Genomic DNA, 22,308 nt, shown 5'->3' with positions numbered 1-22,308 from the left:
TCTTGGAATCAGCTGTAGTACTTTTTCTCTATTCATCAAATTTTTTCCAACTGATCTACAACACAATCAATTTAACATAGACTTTGCTTTATGTACTCCTTCTAAACTTGCTTCCACCTCTCTTACCTTCAGGTTTGACAATGAATATTTCCCATTTCATGCTTTTTTGTAAAGTAAACTCTTGTCTGCATTACCTTCCACTTCCCCTTGAACACAGATGTCAGTAGTCAGATGACATTGCTTACCTACTCATGCCAAATATATCTGGGTAATATAGTGCTAGTCCATTCAGAGTTAAAAAAACAACTACCTAACCTGGATCCCAAAACTGCTATTTGCCCATTGCACCAGTTAATTGCGGAATGATACAGGACTCCTTAAAACATATCTCTACCATATGAGGTTAAAAATCCAGGTCCTGCCTCTATTTTGTTAAATAGTTTAAATTAAAGTATGTAGACCACAGCTATAAGCAGGCCGCAATAGCTCAGTTGGGAGAGCGTTAGACTGAAGATCTAAAGGTCCCTGGTTCCATCCCGGGTTTCGGCACAGTTGAGAGGTTCCTTGCTTCTAACAAAATAGGTCTTGGAATCAGCTGTAGTACTTTTCTCTCTATCAACATTTTTATCAACTGATCTACAAAATGATCAATTCAACATAGACTTTGCTTTCTGTCCTCCTTTTAAACTTTCTTCCACCTATCTTGCCTTCAGGTTTGACAATGAATGTTTCCCATTTCGTCCTTTTTTGTAAAGTAAACTCTTGTCTGCATCACATTCCACTTCCCCTTGAACACAGATGTCAGTAGTCAGATGACATTGCTTACCTACTCATGCCAAATATATCTAGGTAATATAGTGCTAGTCCATTCAGAGTTAAAAAAACAACTACCTAACCTGGATCCCAAAAATGCTATTTACCCATTGCACCAGTTAACTGGGGAATGATACAGGACTCCTTAAAACATATCTCTACCATATGAGGGTAAAAATCCAGGTCCTGCATCTATTTTGTTAAATGATTTAAATTAAAGTATGAAGACCCCAGCTATAAGCAGGCCGAAATATCTCAGTTGGGAGAGAGTTAGACTGAAGATCTAAAGGTCCCTGGTTCAATCCCGGGTTTCGGCACAGTTGAGAGGTTCCTTGCTTCTAACAAAATAGGTCTTGGAATCAGCTGTAGTACTTTTTCTCTATTCATCAAATTTTTTCCAACTGATCTACAACACAATCAATTTAACATAGACTTTGCTTTATGTCCTCCTTCTAAACTTGCTTGCACCTCTCTTACCTTCAGGTTTGACAATGAATATTTCCCATTTCATGCTTTTTTGTAAAGTAAACTCCTGTCTGCATTACCTTCCACCTCCCCTTGAATACAGATGTCAGTAGTCAGATGACATTGCTTACCTACTCATGCCAAATATATCTGGGTAATATAGTGCTAGTCCATTCAGAGTTAAAAAAACAACTACCTAACCTGGATCCCAAAACTGCTATTTGCCCATTGCACCAGTTAATTGTGGAATGATACAGGACTCCTTAAAACATATCTCTACCATATGAGGTTAAAAATCCAGGTCCTGCATCTATTTTGTTAAATGGTTTAAATTAAAGTATGAAGACCACAGCTATAAGCAGGCCGCAATAGCTCAGTTGGGAGAGCGTTAGACTGAAGATCTAAAGGTCCCTGGTTCAATCCCGGGTTTCGGCACAGTTGAGAGGTTCCTTGCTTCTAACAAAATAGGTCTTGGAATCAGCTGTAGTACTTTTTTCTCTATCAACATTTTTATCAACTGATCTACAAAATGATCAATTCAACATAGACTTTGCTTTCTGTCCTCCTTTTAAACTTTCTTCCACCTATCTTGCCTTCAGGTTTGACAATGAATGTTTCCCATTTCGTCCTTTTTTGTAAAGTAAACTCTTGTCTGCATCACATTCCACTTCCCCTTGAACACAGATGTCAGTAGTCAGATGACATTGCTTACCTACTCATGCCAAATATATCTAGGTAATATAGTGCTAGTCCATTTCGAGTTAAAAAAACAACTACCTAACCTGGATCCCAAAAATGCTATTTACCCATTGCTCCAGTTAACTGGGGAATGATACAGGACTCCTTAAAACATATCTCTACCATATGAGGTTAAAAATCCAGGCCCTGCATCTATTTTGTTAAATGGTTTAAATTAAAGTATGAAGACCACAGCTATAAGCAGGCCGAAATAGCTCAGTTGGGAGAGCGTTAGACTGAAGATCTAAAGGTCCCTGATTCAATCCCGGGTTTCGGCACAGTTGAGAGGTTCCTTGCTTCTAACAAAATAGGTCTTGGAATCAGCTGTAGTACTTTTTCTCTATTCATCACATTTTTTCCAACTGATCTACAACACAATCAATTTAACATAGACTTTGCTTTCTGTCCTCCTTTTAAACTTTCTTCCACCTATCTTGCCTTCAGGTTTGACAATGAATGTTTCCCATTTCATGCTTTTTTGTAAAGTAAACTCTTGTCTGCATTACCTTCCACCTCCCCTTGAATACAGATGTCAGTAGTCAGATGACATTGCTTACCTACTCATGCCAAATATATCTGGGTAATATAGTGCTAGTCCATTCAGAGTTAAAAAAACAACTACCTAACCTGGATCCCAAAAATGCTATTTACCCATTGCACCAGTTAATTGCGGAATGATACAGGACTCCTTAAAACATATCTCACCATATGAGGTTAAAAATCCAGGTCCTGCATCTATTTTGTTAAATGGTTTAAATTAAAGTATGAAGACCACAGCTATAAGCAGGCCAAAATAGCTAAGCTGGGAGAGCGTTAGACTGAAGATCTAAAGGTCCGTGGTTCAATCCCGGGTTTCGGCACAGTTGAGAGGTTCCTTGCTTCTAACAAAATAGGTCTTGGAATCAGCTGTAGTACTCTTTTCTCTATCAACATTTTTATCAACTGATCTACAAAATGATCAATTCAACATAGACTTTGCTTTCTGTCCTCCTTTTAAACTTTCTTCCACCTATCTTGCCTTCAGGTTTGACTATGAATGTTTTCCATTTTGTCCTTTTTTGTAAAGTAAACTCTTGTCTGCATCACATTCCACTTCCCCTTGAACACAGATGTCAGTAGTCAGATGACATTGCTTACCTACTCATGCCAAATATATCTGGGTAATATAGTGCTAGTCCATTCAGAGTTAAAAAAAACAACTACCTAACCTGGATCCCAAAAATGCTATTTACCCATTGCACCAGTTAACTGGGGAATGATACAGGACTCCTTAAAACATATCTCTACCATATGAGGTTAAAAATCCAGGTCCTGATTCTATTTTGTTAAATGGTTCAAATTAAAGTATGAAGACCCCAGCTATCAGAAGGCCGAAATAGCTCAGTTGGCCGAGCGTTAGACTGAAGATCTAAAGGTCCCTGGTTCAATCCTGGGTTTTGGCACAGTTGAGAGGTTCCTTGCTTCTAACAAAATATGTCTTGGGATCAGCTGTAGTTCTTTTTCTCTATTCATCAAATTTTTTCCAACTGATCTACAACACAATCAATTTAACATAGACTTTGCTTATGTCCTCCTTCTAAACTTGCTTCCACCTCTCTTACCTTCAGGTTTGACAATGAATATTTCCCATTTCATGCTTTTTTGTAAAGTAAACTCTTGTCTGCATTACCTTCCACTTCCCCTTGAACACAGATGTCAGTAGTCAGATGACATTGCTTACCTACTCATGCCAAATATATCTGGGTAATATAGTGCTAGTCCATTCAGAGTTAAAAAAACAACTACCTAACCTGGATCCAAAAAATGCTATTTACCCATTGCACCAGTTAATTGCGGAATGATACAGGTCTCCTTAAAACATATCTCTACCATATGAGGTTAAAAATCCAGGTCCTGCATCTATTTTGTTAAATGGTTCAAATTAAAGTATGAAGACCCCAGCTATCAGAAGGCCGAAATAGCTCAGTTGGGAGAGCGTTAGACTGAAGATCTAAAGGTCCCTGGTTCAATCCCGGGTTTCGGCACAGTTGAGAGGTTCCTTGCTTCTAACAAAATAGGTCTTGGAATCAGCTGTAGTACTTTTTCTCTATTAACATTTTTATCAACTGATCTACAAAATGATCAATTCAACATAGACTTTGCTTCCTGTCCTCCTTTTAAACTTTCTTCCACCTATCTTGCCTTCCGGTTTGACTATGAATGTTTTCCATTTCGTCCTTTTTTGTAAAGTAAACTCTTGTCTGCATCACATTCCACTTCCCCTTGAACACAGATGTCAGTAGTCAGATGACATTGCTTACCTACTCATGCCAAATATATCTGGGTAATATAGTGCTAGTCCATTCAGAGTTAAAAAAACAACTACCTAACCTGGATCCCAAAAATGCTATTTACCCATTGCACCAGTTAACTGGGGAATGATACAGGACTCCTTAAAACATATCTCTACCATATGAGGTTAAAAATCCAGGTCCTGCATCTATTTTGTTAAATGGTTCAAATTAAAGTATGAAGACCCCAGCTATCAGAAGGCCGAAATAGCTCAGTTGGGAGAGCGTTAGACTGAAGATCTAAAGGTCCCTGGTTCAATCCCGGGTTTCGGCACAGTTGAGACGTTCCTTGCTTCAAACAAAATAGGTCTTGGAATCAGCTGTAGTACTTTTTCTCTATTCATCAAATTTTTTCCAACTGATCTACAACACAATCAATTTAACATAGACTTTGCTTTATGTCCTCCTTCTAAACTTGCTTCCACCTCTCTTACCTTCAGGTTTGACAATGAATATTTCCCATTTCATGCTTTTTTGTAAAGTAAACTCTTGTCTGCATTACCTTCCACTTCCCCTTGAACACAGATGTCAGTAGTCAGATGACATTGCTTACCTACTCATGCCAAATATATCTGGATTATATAGTGCTAGTCCATTCAGAGTTAAAAAAACAACTACCTAACCTGGATCCAAAAAATGCTATTTACCCATTGTACCAGTTAATTGTGGAATGATACAGGTCTCCTTAAAACATATCTCTACCATATGAGGTTAAAAATACAGGTCCTGCATCTATTTTGTTAAATGGTTTAAATTAAAGTATGAAGACCACAGCTATAAGCAGGCCGAAATAGCTCAGTTGGGAGAGCGTTAGACTGAAGATCTAAAGGTCCCTGGTTCAATCCCGGGTTTCGGCACAGTTGAGAGGTTCCTTGCTTCTAACAAAATAGGTCTTGGAATCAGCTGTAGTACTTTTTCTCTATTCATCAAATTTTTTCCAACTGATCTACAACACAATCAATTTAACATAGACTTTGCTTTATGTCCTCCTTCTAAACTTGCTTCCGCCTCTCTTACCTTCAGGTTTGACAATGAAAATTTCCCATTTCATGCTTTTTTGTAAAGTAAACTCTTGTCTGCATTACCTTCCACCTCCCCTTGAATACAGATGTCAGTAGTCAGATGACATTGCTTACCTACTCATGCCAAATATATCTGGGTAATATAGTGCTAGTCCATTCAGAGTTAAAAAAACAACTACCTAACCTGGATCCCAAAACTGCTATTTGCCCATTGCACCAGTTAATTGCGGAATGATACAGGACTCCTTAAAACATATCTCTACCATATGAGGTTAAAAATCCAGGTCCTGCATCTATTTTGTTAAATGGTTTAAATTAAAGTATGAAGACCACATCTATAAGCAGGCTGCAATAGCTCAGTTGGGAGAGTGTTAGACTGAAGATCTAAAGGTCCCTGGTTCCATCCCGGGTTTCAGCACAGTTGAGAGGTTCCTTGCTTCTAACAAAATAGGTCTTGGAATCAGCTGTAGTACTTTTTCTCTATTCATCAAATTTTTTCCAACTGATCTACAACACAATCAATTCAACATAGACTTTGCTTTCTGTCCTCCTTTTAAACTTTCTTCCACCTATCTTGCCTTCAGGTTTGACAATGAATGTTTCCCACTTCGTCCTTTTTTGTAAAGTAAACTCTTGTCTGCATCACATTCCACTTCCCCTTGAACACAGATGTCAGTAGTCAGATGACATTGCTTACCTACTCATGCCAAATATATCTAGGTAATATAGTGCTAGTCCATTCAGAGTTAAAAAAACAACTACCTAACCTGGATCCCAAAAATGCTATTTACCCATTGCACCAGTTAACTGGGGAATGATACAGGACTCCATAAAACATATTTCTACCATATGAGGTTAAAAATCCAGGTCCTGCATCTATTTTGTTAAATGGTTCAAATTAAAGTATGAAGACCCCAGCTATCAGAATGCCGAAATAGCTCAGTTGGGAGAGCGTTAGACTGAAGATCTAAAGGTCCCTGGTTCAATCCTGGGTTTCGGCACAGTTGAGAGGTTCCTTGCTTCTAACAAAATAGGTCTTGGAATCAGCTGTAGTACTTTTTCTCTATTCATCAAATTTTTTCCAACTGATCTACAACACAATCAATTTAACATAGACTTTGCTTTATGTCCTCCTTCTAAACTTGCTTCCACCTCTCTTAACTTCAGGTTTGACAATGAATATTTCCCATTTCATGCTTTTTTGTAAAGTAAACTCATGTCTGCATTACCTTCCACTTCCCCTTGAACACAGATGTCAGTAGTCAGATGACATTGCTTGACTACTCATGCCAAATATATCTGGGTAATATAGTGCTAGTCCATTCAGAGTTAAAAAAACAACTACCTAACCTGGATCCAAAAAATGCTATTTACCCATTGCACCAGTTAATTGCGGAATGATACAAGACTCCTTAAAACATATCTCTACCATATGAGGTTAAAAATCCAGGTCCTGCATCTATTTTGTTAAATGGTTTAAATTAAGGTATGAAGACCACAGCTGTAAGCAGGCCGAAATAGCTCAGTTGGGAGAGCGTTAGACTGAAGATCTAAAGGTCCCTGGTTCAATCCCAGGTTTCGGCACAGTTGAGAGGTTCCTTGCTTCTAACAAAATATGTCTTGGAATCAGCTGTAGTACTTTTTCTCTATTCATTAAATTTTTGCAACTGATCTACAACACAATCAATTTAACATAGACTTTGCTTTATGTCCTCCTTCTAAACTTGCTTCCACCTCTCTTACCTTCAGGTTTGACAATGAATATTTCCTATTTCCTGCTTTTTTGTAAAGTAAACTCTTGTCTGCATTACCTTCCACTTCCCCTTGAACACAGATGTCAGTAGTCAGATGACATTGCTTACCTACTCATGCCAAATATATCTGGGTAATATAGTGCTAGTCCATTCAGAGTTAAAAAAACAACTACCTAACCTGGATCCCAAAAATGCTATTTGCCCATTGCACCAGTTAATTGCGGAATGATACAGGACTCCTTAAAACATATCTCTACCATATGAGGTTAAAAATCCAGGTCCTGCATCTATTTTGTTAAATGATTTAAATTAAAGTATGAAGACCACAGCTATATGCAGGCCGCAATAGCTCAGTTGGGAGAGCGTTAGACTGTAGATCTAAAGGTCCCTGGTTCAATCCCGGGTTTCGGCACAGTTGAGAGGTTCCTTGCTTCTAACAAAATAGGTCTTGGAATCAGCTGTAGTACTTTTTTCTCTATCAACATTTTTATCAACTGATCTACAAAATGATCAATTCAACATGGACTTTGCTTTCTGTCCTCCTTTTAAACTTTCTTCCACCTATCTTGCCTTCAGGTTTCACAATGAATGTTTCCCATTTCGTACTTTTTTGTAAAGTAAACTCTTGTCTGCATCACATTCCACTTCCCCTTGAACACAGATGTCAGTAGTCAGATGACATTGCTTAACTACTCATGCCAAATATATCTAGGTAATATAGTGCTAGTCCATTCAGAGTTAAAAAAACAACTACCTAACCTGGATCCCAAAAATGCTATTTACCCATTGCACCAGTTAACTGGGGAATGATACAGGACTCCTTAAAACATATCTCTACCATATGAGGTTAAAAATCCAGGTCCTGCATCTATTTTGTTAAATGGTTCAAATTAAAGTATGAAGACCCCAGCTATCAGACGGCCGAAATAGCTCAGTTGGGAGAGCGTTAGACTGAAGATCTAAAGGTCCCTGGTTCAATCCCGGGTTTCGGCACAGTTGAGAGGTTCCTTGCTTCTAACAAAATAGGTCTTGGAATCAGCTTTAGTACTTTTTCTCTATTCATCAATTTTTTTCCAACTGATCTACAACACAATCAATTTAACATAGACTTTGCTTCATGTCCTCCTTCTAAACTTGCTTCCACCTCTCTTACCTTCAGGTTTGACAATGAATATTTCCCATTTCATGCTTTTTTGTAAAGTAAACTCTTGTCTGCATTACCTTCCACTTCCCCTTGAACACAGATGTCAGTAGTCAGATGACATTGCTTACCTACTCATGCCAAATATATCTGGGTAATATAGTGCTAGTCCATTCAGAGTTAAAAAAACAACTACCTAACCTGGATCCAAAAAATGCTATTTACCCATTGTACTAGTTAATTGCGGAATGATACAGGACTCCTTAAAACATATCTCTACCATATGAGGTTAAAAATCCAGGTCCTGCATCTATTTTGTTAAATGGTTTAAATTAAAGTATGAAGACCACAGCTATAAGCAGGCCGAAATAGCTCAGTTGGGAGAGCGTTAGACTGAAGATCTAAAGGTCCCTGGTTCAATCCCGGGTTTCGGCACAGTTGAGAGGTTCCTTGCTTCTAAAAAAATAGGTCTTGGAATCAGCTGTAGTACTTTTTCTCTATTCATCAAATTTTTTCCAACTGATCTACAACACAATCAATTTAACATAGACTTTGCTTTATGTCCTCCTTCTAAACTTGCTTCCACCTCTCTTACCTTCAGGTTTGACAATGAATATTTCCCATTTCATGCTTTTTTGTAAAGTAAACTCTTGTCTGCATTACCTTCCACCTCCCCTTGAATACAGATGTCAGTAGTCAGATGACATTGCTTACCTACTCATGCCAAATATATCTGGGTAATATAGTGCTAGTCCATTCAGAGTTAAAAAAAACAACTACCTAACCTGGATCCCAAAACTGCAATTTGCCCATTGCACCAGTTAATTGCGGAATGATACAGGACTCCTTAAAACATATCTCTACCATATGAGGTTAAAAATCCAGGTCCTGCATCTATTTTGTTAAATGGTTTAAATTAGAGTATGAAGACCACAGCTATAAGCCGGCCGCTATAGCTCAGTTGGGACAGCGTTAGACTCTAGATCTAAAGGTCCCTGGTTCCATCCCGGGTTTCGGCACAGTTGAGAGGTTCCTTGCTTCTAACAAAATAGGTCTTGGAATCAGCTGTAGTACTTTTTTCTCTATCAACATTTTTATCAACTGATCTACAAAATGATCAATTCAACATAGACTTTGCTTTCTGTCCTCCTTTTAAACTTTCTTCGACCTATCTTGCCTTCAGGTTTGACAATGAATGTTTCCCATTTCGTCCTTTTTTGTAAAGTAAACTCTTGTCTGCATCACATTCCACTTCCCCTTGAACACAGATGTCAGTAGTCAGATGACATTGCTTACCTACTCATGCCAAATATATCTAGGTAATATAGTGCTAGTCCATTCAGAGTTAAAAAAACAACTACCTAACCTGGATCCCAAAAATGCTATTTACCCATTGCACCAGTTAACTGGGGAATGATACAGGACTCCTTAAAACATATCTCTACCATATGAGGTTAAAAATCCAGGTCCTGCATCTATTTTGTTAAATGGTTTAAATTAAAGTATGAAGACCACAGCTATAAGCAGGCCCAAATAGCTCAGTTGGGAGAGCGTTAGACTGAAGATCTAAAGGTCCCTGGTTCAATCCCGGGTTTCGGCACAGTTGAGAGGTTCCTTGCTTCTAACAAAGCAGGTCTTGGAATCAGCTGTAGTACTTTTTCTCTATTCATCAAATTTTTTCCAACTGATCTACAACACAATCAATTTAACATAGACTTTGCTTTATGTCCTCCTTCTAAACTTGCTTCCACCTCTCTTACCTTCAGGTTTGACAATGAATATTTCCCATTTCATGCTTTTTTGTAAAGTAAACTCTTGTCTGCATCACATTCCACTTCCCCTTGAACACAGATGTCAGTAGTCAGATGACATTGCTTACCTACTCATGCCAAATATATCTAGGTAATATAGTGCTAGTCCATTCAGAGTTAAAAAAACAACTACCTAACCTGGATCCCAAAAATGCTATTTACCCATTGCACCAGTTAACTGGGGAATGATACAGGACTCCTTAAAACATATCTCTACCATATGAGGTTAAAAATCCAGGCCCTGCATCTATTTTGTTAAATGGTTTAAATTAAAGTATGAAGACCACAGCTATAAGCAGGCCGAAATAGCTCAGTTGGGAGAGCGTTAGACTGAAGATCTAAAGGTCCCTGATTCAATCCCGGGTTTCGGCACAGTTGAGAGGTTCCTTGCTTCTAACAAAATAGGTCTTGGAATCAGCTGTAGTACTTTTTCTCTATTCATCACATTTTTTCCAACTGATCTACAACACAATCAATTTAACATAGACTTTGCTTTCTGTCCTCCTTTTAAACTTTCTTCCACCTATCTTGCCTTCAGGTTTGACAATGAATGTTTCCCATTTCATGCTTTTTTGTAAAGTAAACTCTTGTCTGCATTACCTTCCACCTCCCCTTGAATACAGATGTCAGTAGTCAGATGACATTGCTTACCTACTCATGCCAAATATATCTGGGTAATATAGTGCTAGTCCATTCAGAGTTAAAAAAACAACTACCTAACCTGGATCCCAAAAATGCTATTTACCCATTGCACCAGTTAATTGCGGAATGATACAGGACTCCTTAAAACATATCTCACCATATGAGGTTAAAAATCCAGGTCCTGCATCTATTTTGTTAAATGGTTTAAATTAAAGTATGAAGACCACAGCTATAAGCAGGCCAAAATAGCTAAGCTGGGAGAGCGTTAGACTGAAGATCTAAAGGTCCGTGGTTCAATCCCGGGTTTCGGCACAGTTGAGAGGTTCCTTGCTTCTAACAAAATAGGTCTTGGAATCAGCTGTAGTACTCTTTTCTCTATCAACATTTTTATCAACTGATCTACAAAATGATCAATTCAACATAGACTTTGCTTTCTGTCCTCCTTTTAAACTTTCTTCCACCTATCTTGCCTTCAGGTTTGACTATGAATGTTTTCCATTTTGTCCTTTTTTGTAAAGTAAACTCTTGTCTGCATCACATTCCACTTCCCCTTGAACACAGATGTCAGTAGTCAGATGACATTGCTTACCTACTCATGCCAAATATATCTGGGTAATATAGTGCTAGTCCATTCAGAGTTAAAAAAACAACTACCTAACCTGGATCCCAAAAATGCTATTTACCCATTGCACCAGTTAACTGGGGAATGATACAGGACTCCTTAAAACATATCTCTACCATATGAGGTTAAAAATCCAGGTCCTGATTCTATTTTGTTAAATGGTTCAAATTAAAGTATGAAGACCCCAGCTATCAGAAGGCCGAAATAGCTCAGTTGGCCGAGCGTTAGACTGAAGATCTAAAGGTCCCTGGTTCAATCCTGGGTTTTGGCACAGTTGAGAGGTTCCTTGCTTCTAACAAAATAGGTCTTGGGATCAGCTGTAGTTCTTTTTCTCTATTCATCAAATTTTTTCCAACTGATCTACAACACAATCAATTTAACATAGACGTTGCTTATGTCCTCCTTCTAAACTTGCTTCCACCTCTCTTACCTTCAGGTTTGACAATGAATATTTCCCATTTCATGCTTTTTTGTAAAGTAAACTCTTGTCTGCATTACCTTCCACTTCCCCTTGAACACAGATGTCAGTAGTCAGATGACATTGCTTACCTACTCATGCCAAATATATCTGGGTAATATAGTGCTAGTCCATTCAGAGTTAAAAAAACAACTACCTAACCTGGATCCAAAAAATGCTATTTACCCATTGCACCAGTTAATTGCGGAATGATACAGGTCTCCTTAAAACATATCTCTACCATATGAGGTTAAAAATCCAGGTCCTGCATCTATTTTGTTAAATGGTTCAAATTAAAGTATGAAGACCCCAGCTATCAGAAGGCCGAAATAGCTCAGTTGGGAGAGCGTTAGACTGAAGATCTAAAGGTCCCTGGTTCAATCCTGGGTTTCGGCACAGTTGAGAGGTTCCTTGCTTCTAACAAAATAGGTCTTGGAATCAGCTGTAGTACTTTTTCTCTATTAACATTTTTATCAACTGATCTACAAAATGATCAATTCAACATAGACTTTGCTTCCTGTCCTCCTTTTAAACTTTCTTCCACCTATCTTGCCTTCCGGTTTGACTATGAATGTTTTCCATTTCGTCCTTTTTTGTAAAGTAAACTCTTGTCTGCATCACATTCCACTTCCCCTTGAACACAGATGTCAGTAGTCAGATGACATTGCTTACCTACTCATGCCAAATATATCTGGGTAATATAGTGCTAGCCCATTCAGAGTTAAAAAAACAACTACCTAACCTGGATCCCAAAAATGCTATTTACCCATTGCACCAGTTAACTGGGGAATGATACAGGACTCCTTAAAACATATCTCTACCATATGAGGTTAAAAATCCAGGTCCTGCATCTATTTTGTTAAATGGTTCAAATTAAAGTATGAAGACCCCAGCTATCAGAAGGCCGAAATAGCTCAGTTGGGAGAGCGTTAGACTGAAGATCTAAAGGTCCCTGGTTCAATCCCGGGTTTCGGCACAGTTGAGACGTTCCTTGCTTCAAACAAAATAGGTCTTGGAATCAGCTGTAGTACTTTTTCTCTATTCATCAAATTTTTTCCAACTGATCTACAACACAATCAATTTAACATAGACTTTGCTTTATGTCCTCCTTCTAAACTTGCTTCCACCTCTCTTACCTTCAGGTTTGACAATGAATATTTCCCATTTCATGCTTTTTTGTAAAGTAAACTCTTGTCTGCATTACCTTCCACTTCCCCTTGAACACAGATGTCAGTAGTCAGATGACATTGCTTACCTACTCATGCCAAATATATCTGGATTATATAGTGCTAGTCCATTCAGAGTTAAAAAAACAACTACCTAACCTGGATCCAAAAAATGCTATTTACCCATTGTACCAGTTAATTGTGGAATGATACAGGTCTCCTTAAAACATATCTCTACCATATGAGGTTAAAAATACAGGTCCTGCATCTATTTTGTTAAATGGTTTAAATTAAAGTATGAAGACCACATCTATAAGCAGGCTGCAATAGCTCAGTTGGGAGAGTGTTAGACTGAAGATCTAAAGGTCCCTGGTTCCATCCCGGGTTTCAGCACAGTTGAGAGGTTCCTTGCTTCTAACAAAATAGGTCTTGGAATCAGCTGTAGTACTTTTTCTCTATTCATCAAATTTTTTCCAACTGATCTACAACACAATCAATTCAACATAGACTTTGCTTTCTGTCCTCCTTTTAAACTTTCTTCCACCTATCTTGCCTTCAGGTTTGACAATGAATGTTTCCCACTTCGTCCTTTTTTGTAAAGTAAACTCTTGTCTGCATCACATTCCACTTCCCCTTGAACACAGATGTCAGTAGTCAGATGACATTGCTTACCTACTCATGCCAAATATATCTAGGTAATATAGTGCTAGTCCATTCAGAGTTAAAAAAACAACTACCTAACCTGGATCCCAAAAATGCTATTTACCCATTGCACCAGTTAACTGGGGAATGATACAGGACTCCATAAAACATATTTCTACCATATGAGGTTAAAAATCCAGGTCCTGCATCTATTTTGTTAAATGGTTCAAATTAAAGTATGAAGACCCCAGCTATCAGAATGCCGAAATAGCTCAGTTGGGAGAGCGTTAGACTGAAGATCTAAAGGTCCCTGGTTCAATCCTGGGTTTCGGCACAGTTGAGAGGTTCCTTGCTTCTAACAAAATAGGTCTTAGAATCAGCTGTAGTACTTTTTCTCTATTCATCAAATTTTTTCCAACTGATCTACAACACAATCAATTTAACATAGACTTTGCTTTATGTCCTCCTTCTAAACTTGCTTCCACCTCTCTTAACTTCAGGTTTGACAATGAATATTTCCCATTTCATGCTTTTTTGTAAAGTAAACTCTTGTCTGCATTACCTTCCACTTCCCCTTGAACACAGATGTCAGTAGTCAGATGACATTGCTTGACTACTCATGCCAAATATATCTGGGTAATATAGTGCTAGTCCATTCAGAGTTAAAAAAACAACTACCTAACCTGGATCCAAAAAATGCTATTTACCCATTGCACCAGTTAATTGCGGAATGATACAAGACTCCTTAAAACATATCTCTACCATATGAGGTTAAAAATCCAGGTCCTGCATCTATTTTGTTAAATGGTTTAAATTAAGGTATGAAGACCACAGCTGTAAGCAGGCCGAAATAGCTCAGTTGGGAGAGCGTTAGACTGAAGATCTAAAGGTCCCTGGTTCAATCCCAGGTTTCGGCACAGTTGAGAGGTTCCTTGCTTCTAACAAAATATGTCTTGGAATCAGCTGAAGTACTTTTTCTCTATTCATTAAATTTTTGCAACTGATCTACAACACAATCAATTTAACATAGACTTTGCTTTATGTCCTCCTTCTAAACTTGCTTCCACCTCTCTTACCTTCAGGTTTGACAATGAATATTTCCTATTTCATGCTTTTTTGTAAAGTAAACTCTTGTCTGCATTACCTTCCACTTCCCCTTGAACACAGATGTCAGTAGTCAGATGACATTGCTTACCTACTCATGCCAAATATATCTGGGTAATATAGTGCTAGTCCATTCAGAGTTAAAAAAACAACTACCTAACCTGGATCCCAAAAATGCTATTTGCCCATTGCACCAGTTAATTGCGGAATGATACAGGACTCCTTAAAACATATCTCTACCATATGAGGTTAAAAATCCAGGTCCTGCATCTATTTTGTTAAATGATTTAAATTAAAGTATGAAGACCACAGCTATATGCAGGCCGCAATAGCTCAGTTGGGAGAGCGTTAGACTGTAGATCTAAAGGTCCCTGGTTCAATCCCGGGTTTCGGCACAGTTGAGAGGTTCCTTGCTTCTAACAAAATAGGTCTTGGAATCAGCTGTAGTACTTTTTTCTCTATCAACATTTTTATCAACTGATCTACAAAATGATCAATTCAACATGGACTTTGCTTTCTGTCCTCCTTTTAAACTTTCTTCCACCTATCTTGCCTTCAGGTTTCACAATGAATGTTTCCCATTTCGTACTTTTTTGTAAAGTAAACTCTTGTCTGCATCACATTCCACTTCCCCTTGAACACAGATGTCAGTAGTCAGATGACATTGCTTAACTACTCATGCCAAATATATCTAGGTAATATAGTGCTAGTCCATTCAGAGTTAAAAAAACAACTACCTAACCTGGATCCCAAAAATGCTATTTACCCATTGCACCAGTTAACTGGGGAATGATACAGGACTCCTTAAAACATATCTCTACCATATGAGGTTAAAAATCCAGGTCCTGCATCTATTTTGTTAAATGGTTCAAATTAAAGTATGAAGACCCCAGCTATCAGACGGCCGAAATAGCTCAGTTGGGAGAGCGTTAGACTGAAGATCTAAAGGTCCCTGGTTCAATCCCGGGTTTCGGCACAGTTGAGAGGTTCCTTGCTTCTAACAAAATAGGTCTTGGAATCAGCTTTAGTACTTTTTCTCTATTCATCAATTTTTTTCCAACTGATCTACAACACAATCAATTTAACATAGACTTTGCTTCATGTCCTCCTTCTAAACTTGCTTCCACCTCTCTTACCTTCAGGTTTGACAATGAATATTTCCCATTTCATGCTTTTTTGTAAAGTAAACTCTTGTCTGCATTACCTTCCACTTCCCCTTGAACACAGATGTCAGTAGTCAGATGACATTGCTTACCTACTCATGCCAAATATATCTGGGTAATATAGTGCTAGTCCATTCAGAGTTAAAAAAACAACTACCTAACCTGGATCCAAAAAATGCTATTTACCCATTGTACTAGTTAATTGCGGAATGATACAGGACTCCTTAAAACATATCTCTACCATATGAGGTTAAAAATCCAGGTCCTGCATCTATTTTGTTAAATGGTTTAAATTAAAGTATGAAGACCACAGCTATAAGCAGGCCGAAATAGCTCAGTTGGGAGAGCGTTAGACTGAAGATCTAAAGGTCCCTGGTTCAATCCCGGGTTTCGGCACAGTTGAGAGGTTCCTTGCTTCTAAAAAAATAGGTCTTGGAATCAGCTGTAGTACTTTTTCTCTATTCATCAAATTTTTTCCAACTGATCTACAACACAATCAATTTAACATAGACTTTGCTTTATGTCCTCCTTCTAAACTTGCTTCCACCTCTCTTACCTTCAGGTTTGACAATGAATATTTCCCATTTCATGCTTTTTTGTAAAGTAAACTCTTGTCTGCATTACCTTCCACCTCCCCTTGAATACAGATGTCAGTAGTCAGATGACATTGCTTACCTACTCATGCCAAATATATCTGGGTAATATAGTGCTAGTCCATTCAGAGTTAAAAAAACAACTACCTAACCTGGATCCCAAAACTGCAATTTGCCCATTGCACCAGTTAATTGCGGAATGATACAGGACTCCTTAAAACATATCTCTACCATATGAGGTTAAAAATCCAGGTCCTGCATCTATTTTGTTAAATGGTTTAAATTAGAGTATGAAGACCACAGCTATAAGCCGGCCGCTATAGCTCAGTTGGGACAGCGTTAGACTCTAGATCTAAAGGTCCCTGGTTCCATCCCGGGTTTCGGCACAGTTGAGAGGTTCCTTGCTTCTAACAAAATAGGTCTTGGAATCAGCTGTAGTACTTTTTTCTCTATCAACATTTTTATCAACTGATCTACAAAATGATCAATTCAACATAGACTTTGCTTTCTGTCCTCCTTTTAAACTTTCTTCGACCTATCTTGCCTTCAGGTTTGACAATGAATGTTTCCCATTTCGTCCTTTTTTGTAAAGTAAACTCTTGTCTGCATCACATTCCACTTCCCCTTGAACACAGATGTCAGTAGTCAGATGACATTGCTTACCTACTCATGCCAAATATATCTAGGTAATATAGTGCTAGTCCATTCAGAGTTAAAAAAACAACTACCTAACCTGGATCCCAAAAATGCTATTTACCCATTGCACCAGTTAACTGGGGAATGATACAGGACTCCTTAAAACATATCTCTACCATATGAGGTTAAAAATCCAGGTCCTGCATCTATTTTGTTAAATGGTTTAAATTAAAGTATGAAGACCACAGCTATAAGCAGGCCCAAATAGCTCAGTTGGGAGAGCGTTAGACTGAAGATCTAAAGGTCCCTGGTTCAATCCCGGGTTTCGGCACAGTTGAGAGGTTCCTTGCTTCTAACAAAGCAGGTCTTGGAATCAGCTGTAGTACTTTTTCTCTATTCATCAAATTTTTTCCAACTGATCTACAACACAATCAATTTAACATAGACTTTGCTTTATGTCCTCCTTCTAAACTTGCTTCCACCTCTCTTACCTTCAGGTTTGACAATGAATATTTCCCATTTCATGCTTTTTTGTAAAGTAAACTCTTGTCTGCATTACCTTCCACCTCCCCTTGAATACAGATGTCAGTAGTCAGATGACATTGCTTACCTACTCATGCCAAATATATCTGGGTAATATAGTGCTAGTCCATTCAGAGTTAAAAAAAATAACTACCTAACCTGGATCCCAAAACTGCTATTTGCCCATTGCACCAGTTAATTGCGGAATGATACAGGACTCCTTAAAACATATCTCTACCATATGAGGTTAAAAATCCAGGTCCTGCATCTATTTTGTTAAATGTTTTAAATTAAAGTATGAAGACCACAGCTATAAGCAGGCCGCAATAGCACAGTTGGGAGAGCGTTAGACTGAAGATCTAAAGGTCCCTGGTTCAATCCCGGGTTTCGGCACAGTTGAGAGGTTCCTTGCTTCTAACAAAATAGGTCTTGGAATAAGCTGTAGTACTTTTTCTCTATTAACATTTTTATCAACTGATCTACAAAATGATCAATTCAACATAGACTTTGCTTTCTGTCCTCCTTTTAAACTTTCTTCCACCTATCTTGCCTTCCGGTTTGACTATGAATGTTTTCCATTTCGTCCTTTTTTGTAAAGTAAACTCTTGTCTGCATCACATTCCACTTCCCCTTGAACACAGATGTCAGTAGTCAGATGCCATTGCTTACCTACTCATGCCAAATATATCTGGGTAATATAGTGCTAGTCCATTCAGAGTTAAAAAAACAACTACCTAACCTGGATCCCAAAAATGCTATTTACCCATTGCACCAGTTAACTGGGGAATGATACAGGACTCCTTAAAACATATCTCTACCATATGAGGTTAAAAATCCAGGTCCTGCATCTATTTTGTTAAATGGTTCAAATTAAAGTATGAAGACCCCAGTTATCAGAAGGCCGAAATAGCTCAGTTGGGAGAGCGTTAGACTGAAGATCTAAAGGTCCCTGGTTCAATCCCGGGTTTCGGCACAGTTGAGACGTTCCTTGCTTCTAACAAAATAGGTCTTGGAATCAGCTGTAGTACTTTTTCTCTATTCATCAAATTTTTTCCAACTGATCTACAACACAATCAATTTAACATAGACTTTGCTTTATGTCCTCCTTCTAAACTTGCTTCCACCTCTCTTACCTTCAGGTTTGACAATGAATATTTCCCATTTCATGCTTTTTTGTAAAGTAAACTCTTGTCTGCATTACCTTCCACTTCCCCTTGAACACAGATGTCAGTAGTCAGATGACATTGCTTACCTACTCATGCCAAATATATCTGGATAATATAGTGCTAGTCCATTCAGAGTTAAAAAAACAACTACCTAACCTGGATCCAAAAAATGCTATTTACCCATTGTACCAGTTAATTGTGGAATGATACAGGTCTCCTTAAAACATATCTCTACCATATGAGGTTAAAAATACAGGTCCTGCATCTATTTTGTTAAATGGTTTAAATTAAAGTATGAAGACCACAGCTATAAGCAGGCCGAAATAGCTCAGTTGGGAGAGCGTTAGACTGAAGATCTAAAGGTCCCTGGTTCAATCCCGGGTTTCGGCACAGTTGAGAGGTTCCTTGCTTCTAACAAAGTAGGTCTTGGAATCAGCTGTAGTACTTTTTCTCTATTCATCAAATTTTTTCCAACTGATCTACAACACTATCAATTTAACATAGACTTTGCTTTATGTCCTCCTTCTAAACTTGCTTCCACCTCTCTTACCTTCAGGTTTGACAATGAATATTTCCCATTTCATGCTTTTTTGTAAAGTAAACTCTTGTCTGCATTACCTTCCACCTCCCCTTGAATACAGATGTCAGTAGTCAGATGACATTGCTTACCTACTCATGCCAAATATATCTGGGTAATATAGTGCTAGTCCATTCAGAGTTAAAAAAACAACTACCTAACCTGGATCCCAAAACTGCTATTTGCCCATTGCACCAGTTAATTGCGGAATGATACAGGACTCCTTAAAACATATCTGTACCATATGAGGTTAAAAATCCAGGTCCTGCATCTATTTTGTTAAATGGTTCAAATTAAAGTATGAAGACCACAGCTATCAGAATGCTGAAATAGCTCAGTTGGGAGAGCGTTAGACTGAAGATCTAAAGGTCCCTGGTTCATCCCGGGTTTCGGCACAGTTGAGAGGTTCCTTGCTTCTAACAAAATAGGTCTTGTTATCAGCTGTAGTACTTTTTCTCTATTCATCAAATTTTTTCCAACTGATCTACAACACAATCAATTTAACATAGACTTTGCTTCATGTCCTCCTTCTAAACTTGCTTCCACCTCTCTTAACTTCAGGTTTGACAATTAATATTTCCCATTTCATGCTTTTTTGTAAAGTAAACTCTTGTCTGCATTACCTTCCACTTCCCCTTGAACACAGATGTCAGTAGTCAGATGACATTGCTTGACTACTCATGCCAAATATATCTGGGTAATATAGTGCTAGTCCATTCAGAGTTAAAAAAAACAACTACCTAACCTGGATCCAAAAAATGCTATTTACCCATTGCACCAGTTAATTGCGGAATGATACAAGACTCCTTAAAACATATCTCTACCATATGAGGTCAAAAATCCAGGTCCTGCATCTATTATGTTAAATGGTTTAAATTAAAGTATGAAGACCACAGCTGTAAGCAGGCCGAAATAGCTCAGTTGGGAGAGCGTTAGACTGAAGATCTAAAGGTCCCTGGTTCAATCCCAGGTTTCGGCACAATTGAGAGGTTCCTTGCTTCTAACAAAATCTGTCTTGGAATCAGCTGTAGTACTTTTTCTCTATTCATCAAATTTTTTGCAACTGATCTACAACACAATCAATTTAACATAGACTTTGCTTTATGTCCTCCTTCTAAACTTGCTTCCACCTCTCTTACCTTCAGGTTTGACAATGAATATTTCCCATTTCATGCTTTTTTGTAAAGTAAACTCTTGTCTGCATTACCTTCCACTTCCCCTTGAACACAGATGTCAGTAGTCAGATGACATTGCTTACCTACTCATGCCAAATATATCTGGGTAATATAGTGCTAGCCCATTCAGAGTTAAAAAAACAACTACCTAACCTGGATCCCAAAAATGCTATTTGCCCATTGCACCAGTTAATTGCGGAATGATACAGGACTCCTTAAAACATATCTCTACCATATGAGGTTAAAAATCCAGGTCCTGCATCTATTTTGTTAAATGGTTTAAATTAGAGTATGAAGACCACAGCTATACGCAGGCTGCTATAGCTCAGTTGGGACAGCGTTAGACTCTAGATCTAAAGGTCCCTGGTTCCATCCCGGGTTTCGGCACAGTTGAGAGGTTCCTTGCTTCTAACAAAATAGGTCTTGGAATCAGCTGTAGTACTTTTTTCTCTATCAACATTTTTATCAACTGATGTACAAAATGATCAATTTAACATAGACTTTGCTTTCTGTCCTCCTTTTAAACTTTCTTCGACCTATCTTGCCTTCAGGTTTGACAATGAATGTTTCCCATTTCGTCCTTTTTTGTAAAGTAAACTCTTGTCTGCATCACATTCCACTTCCCCTTGAACACAGATGTCAGTAGTCAGATGACATTGCTTACCTACTCATGCCAAATATATCTAGGTAATATAGTGCTAGTCCATTCAGAGTTAAAAAAACAACTACCTAACCTGGATCCCAAAAATGCTATTTACCCATTGCACCAGTTAACTGGGGAATGATACAGGACTCCTTAAAACATATCTCTACCATATGAGGTTAAAAATCCAGGTCCTGCATCTATTTTGTTAAATGGTTTAAATTAAAGTATGAAGACCACAGCTATAAGCAGGCCGAAATTGCTCAGCTGGGAGAGCGTTAGACTGAAGATCTAAAGGTCCCTGGTTCAATCCCGGGTTTTGGGCACAGTTGAGAGGTTCCTTGCTTCTAACAAAGTAGGTCTTGGAATCAGCTGTAGTACTTTTTCTCTATTCATCAAATTTTTTCCAACTGATCTACAACACAATCAATTTAACATAGACTTTGCTTTATGTCCTCCTTCTAAACTTGCTTCCACCTCTCTTACCTTCAGGTTTGACAATGAATATTTCCCATTTCATGCTTTTTTGTAAAGTAAACTCTTGTCTGCATTACCTTCCACCTCCCCTTGAATACAGATGTCAGTAGTCAGATGACATTGCTTACCTACTCATGCCAAATATATCTGGGTAATATAGTGCTAGTCCATTCAGAGTTAAAAAAACAACTACCTAACCTGGATCCCAAAACTGATATTTGCCCATTGCACCAGTTAATTGCGGAATGATACAGGACTCCTTAAAACATATCTCTACCATATGAGGTTAAAAATCCAGGTCCTGCATCTATTTTGTTAAATGTTTTAAATTAAAGTATGAAGACCACAGCTATAAGCAGGCCGCAATAGCTCAGTTGGGAGAGCATTAGACTGAAGATCTAAAGGTCCCTGGTTCAATCCCGGGTTTCGGCACAGTTGAGAGGTTCCTTGCTTCTAACGAAATAGGTCTTGGAATAAGCTGTAGTACTTTTTTCTCTATCAACATTTTTATCAACTGATCTACAAAATGATCAATTCAACATAGACTTTGCTTTCTGTCCTCTTTTTAAACTTTCTTCCACCTATCTTGCCTTCAGGTTTGACAATGAATGTTTCCCATTTCGTCCTTTTTTGTAAAGTAAACTCTTGT

General features: G+C 38.1%; 15 non-coding genes across 15 annotated transcripts; all 15 read left to right on the top strand.

The window, feature by feature from the left end:
* Positions 1-3,967: 3,967 nt before the first annotated feature.
* TRNAF-GAA (transfer RNA phenylalanine (anticodon GAA)) lies at positions 3,968-4,040 on the top strand. The gene has a single exon. It is a non-coding gene; the product is annotated as a tRNA-Phe (tRNA).
* A 507-nt stretch (positions 4,041-4,547) lies between these two features.
* TRNAF-GAA (transfer RNA phenylalanine (anticodon GAA)) lies at positions 4,548-4,620 on the top strand. Its single transcript has one exon. It is a non-coding gene; the product is annotated as a tRNA-Phe (tRNA).
* A 510-nt stretch (positions 4,621-5,130) lies between these two features.
* On the top strand, positions 5,131-5,203 carry TRNAF-GAA (transfer RNA phenylalanine (anticodon GAA)). Its single transcript has one exon. It is a non-coding gene; the product is annotated as a tRNA-Phe (tRNA).
* A 1,676-nt stretch (positions 5,204-6,879) lies between these two features.
* TRNAF-GAA (transfer RNA phenylalanine (anticodon GAA)) lies at positions 6,880-6,952 on the top strand. The gene has a single exon. It is a non-coding gene; the product is annotated as a tRNA-Phe (tRNA).
* A 509-nt stretch (positions 6,953-7,461) lies between these two features.
* TRNAY-GUA (transfer RNA tyrosine (anticodon GUA)) lies at positions 7,462-7,534 on the top strand. Its single transcript has one exon. It is a non-coding gene; the product is annotated as a tRNA-Tyr (tRNA).
* Positions 7,535-8,042: 508 nt separating this feature from the next.
* TRNAF-GAA (transfer RNA phenylalanine (anticodon GAA)) lies at positions 8,043-8,115 on the top strand. The gene has a single exon. It is a non-coding gene; the product is annotated as a tRNA-Phe (tRNA).
* Positions 8,116-8,625: 510 nt separating this feature from the next.
* Positions 8,626-8,698, top strand: TRNAF-GAA (transfer RNA phenylalanine (anticodon GAA)). The gene has a single exon. It is a non-coding gene; the product is annotated as a tRNA-Phe (tRNA).
* A 4,000-nt stretch (positions 8,699-12,698) lies between these two features.
* TRNAF-GAA (transfer RNA phenylalanine (anticodon GAA)) lies at positions 12,699-12,771 on the top strand. Its single transcript has one exon. It is a non-coding gene; the product is annotated as a tRNA-Phe (tRNA).
* Positions 12,772-14,447: 1,676 nt separating this feature from the next.
* TRNAF-GAA (transfer RNA phenylalanine (anticodon GAA)) lies at positions 14,448-14,520 on the top strand. Its single transcript has one exon. It is a non-coding gene; the product is annotated as a tRNA-Phe (tRNA).
* Positions 14,521-15,029: 509 nt separating this feature from the next.
* On the top strand, positions 15,030-15,102 carry TRNAY-GUA (transfer RNA tyrosine (anticodon GUA)). The gene has a single exon. It is a non-coding gene; the product is annotated as a tRNA-Tyr (tRNA).
* A 508-nt stretch (positions 15,103-15,610) lies between these two features.
* TRNAF-GAA (transfer RNA phenylalanine (anticodon GAA)) lies at positions 15,611-15,683 on the top strand. The gene has a single exon. It is a non-coding gene; the product is annotated as a tRNA-Phe (tRNA).
* A 510-nt stretch (positions 15,684-16,193) lies between these two features.
* On the top strand, positions 16,194-16,266 carry TRNAF-GAA (transfer RNA phenylalanine (anticodon GAA)). The gene has a single exon. It is a non-coding gene; the product is annotated as a tRNA-Phe (tRNA).
* A 2,255-nt stretch (positions 16,267-18,521) lies between these two features.
* TRNAF-GAA (transfer RNA phenylalanine (anticodon GAA)) lies at positions 18,522-18,594 on the top strand. Its single transcript has one exon. It is a non-coding gene; the product is annotated as a tRNA-Phe (tRNA).
* A 510-nt stretch (positions 18,595-19,104) lies between these two features.
* TRNAF-GAA (transfer RNA phenylalanine (anticodon GAA)) lies at positions 19,105-19,177 on the top strand. The gene has a single exon. It is a non-coding gene; the product is annotated as a tRNA-Phe (tRNA).
* Positions 19,178-20,270: 1,093 nt separating this feature from the next.
* Positions 20,271-20,343, top strand: TRNAF-GAA (transfer RNA phenylalanine (anticodon GAA)). Its single transcript has one exon. It is a non-coding gene; the product is annotated as a tRNA-Phe (tRNA).
* The last annotated feature ends 1,965 nt before the right edge of the window (positions 20,344-22,308 follow it).

Source organism: Lissotriton vulgaris, chromosome 8, assembly GCF_964263255.1.
Source record: "Lissotriton vulgaris chromosome 8, aLisVul1.2, whole genome shotgun sequence".
Taxonomy (NCBI): Eukaryota; Metazoa; Chordata; class Amphibia; order Caudata; family Salamandridae; genus Lissotriton; species Lissotriton vulgaris.
Note: the sequence above shows the minus strand (reverse complement) of the source record. Positions and strands in the feature narration are given on the sequence as shown.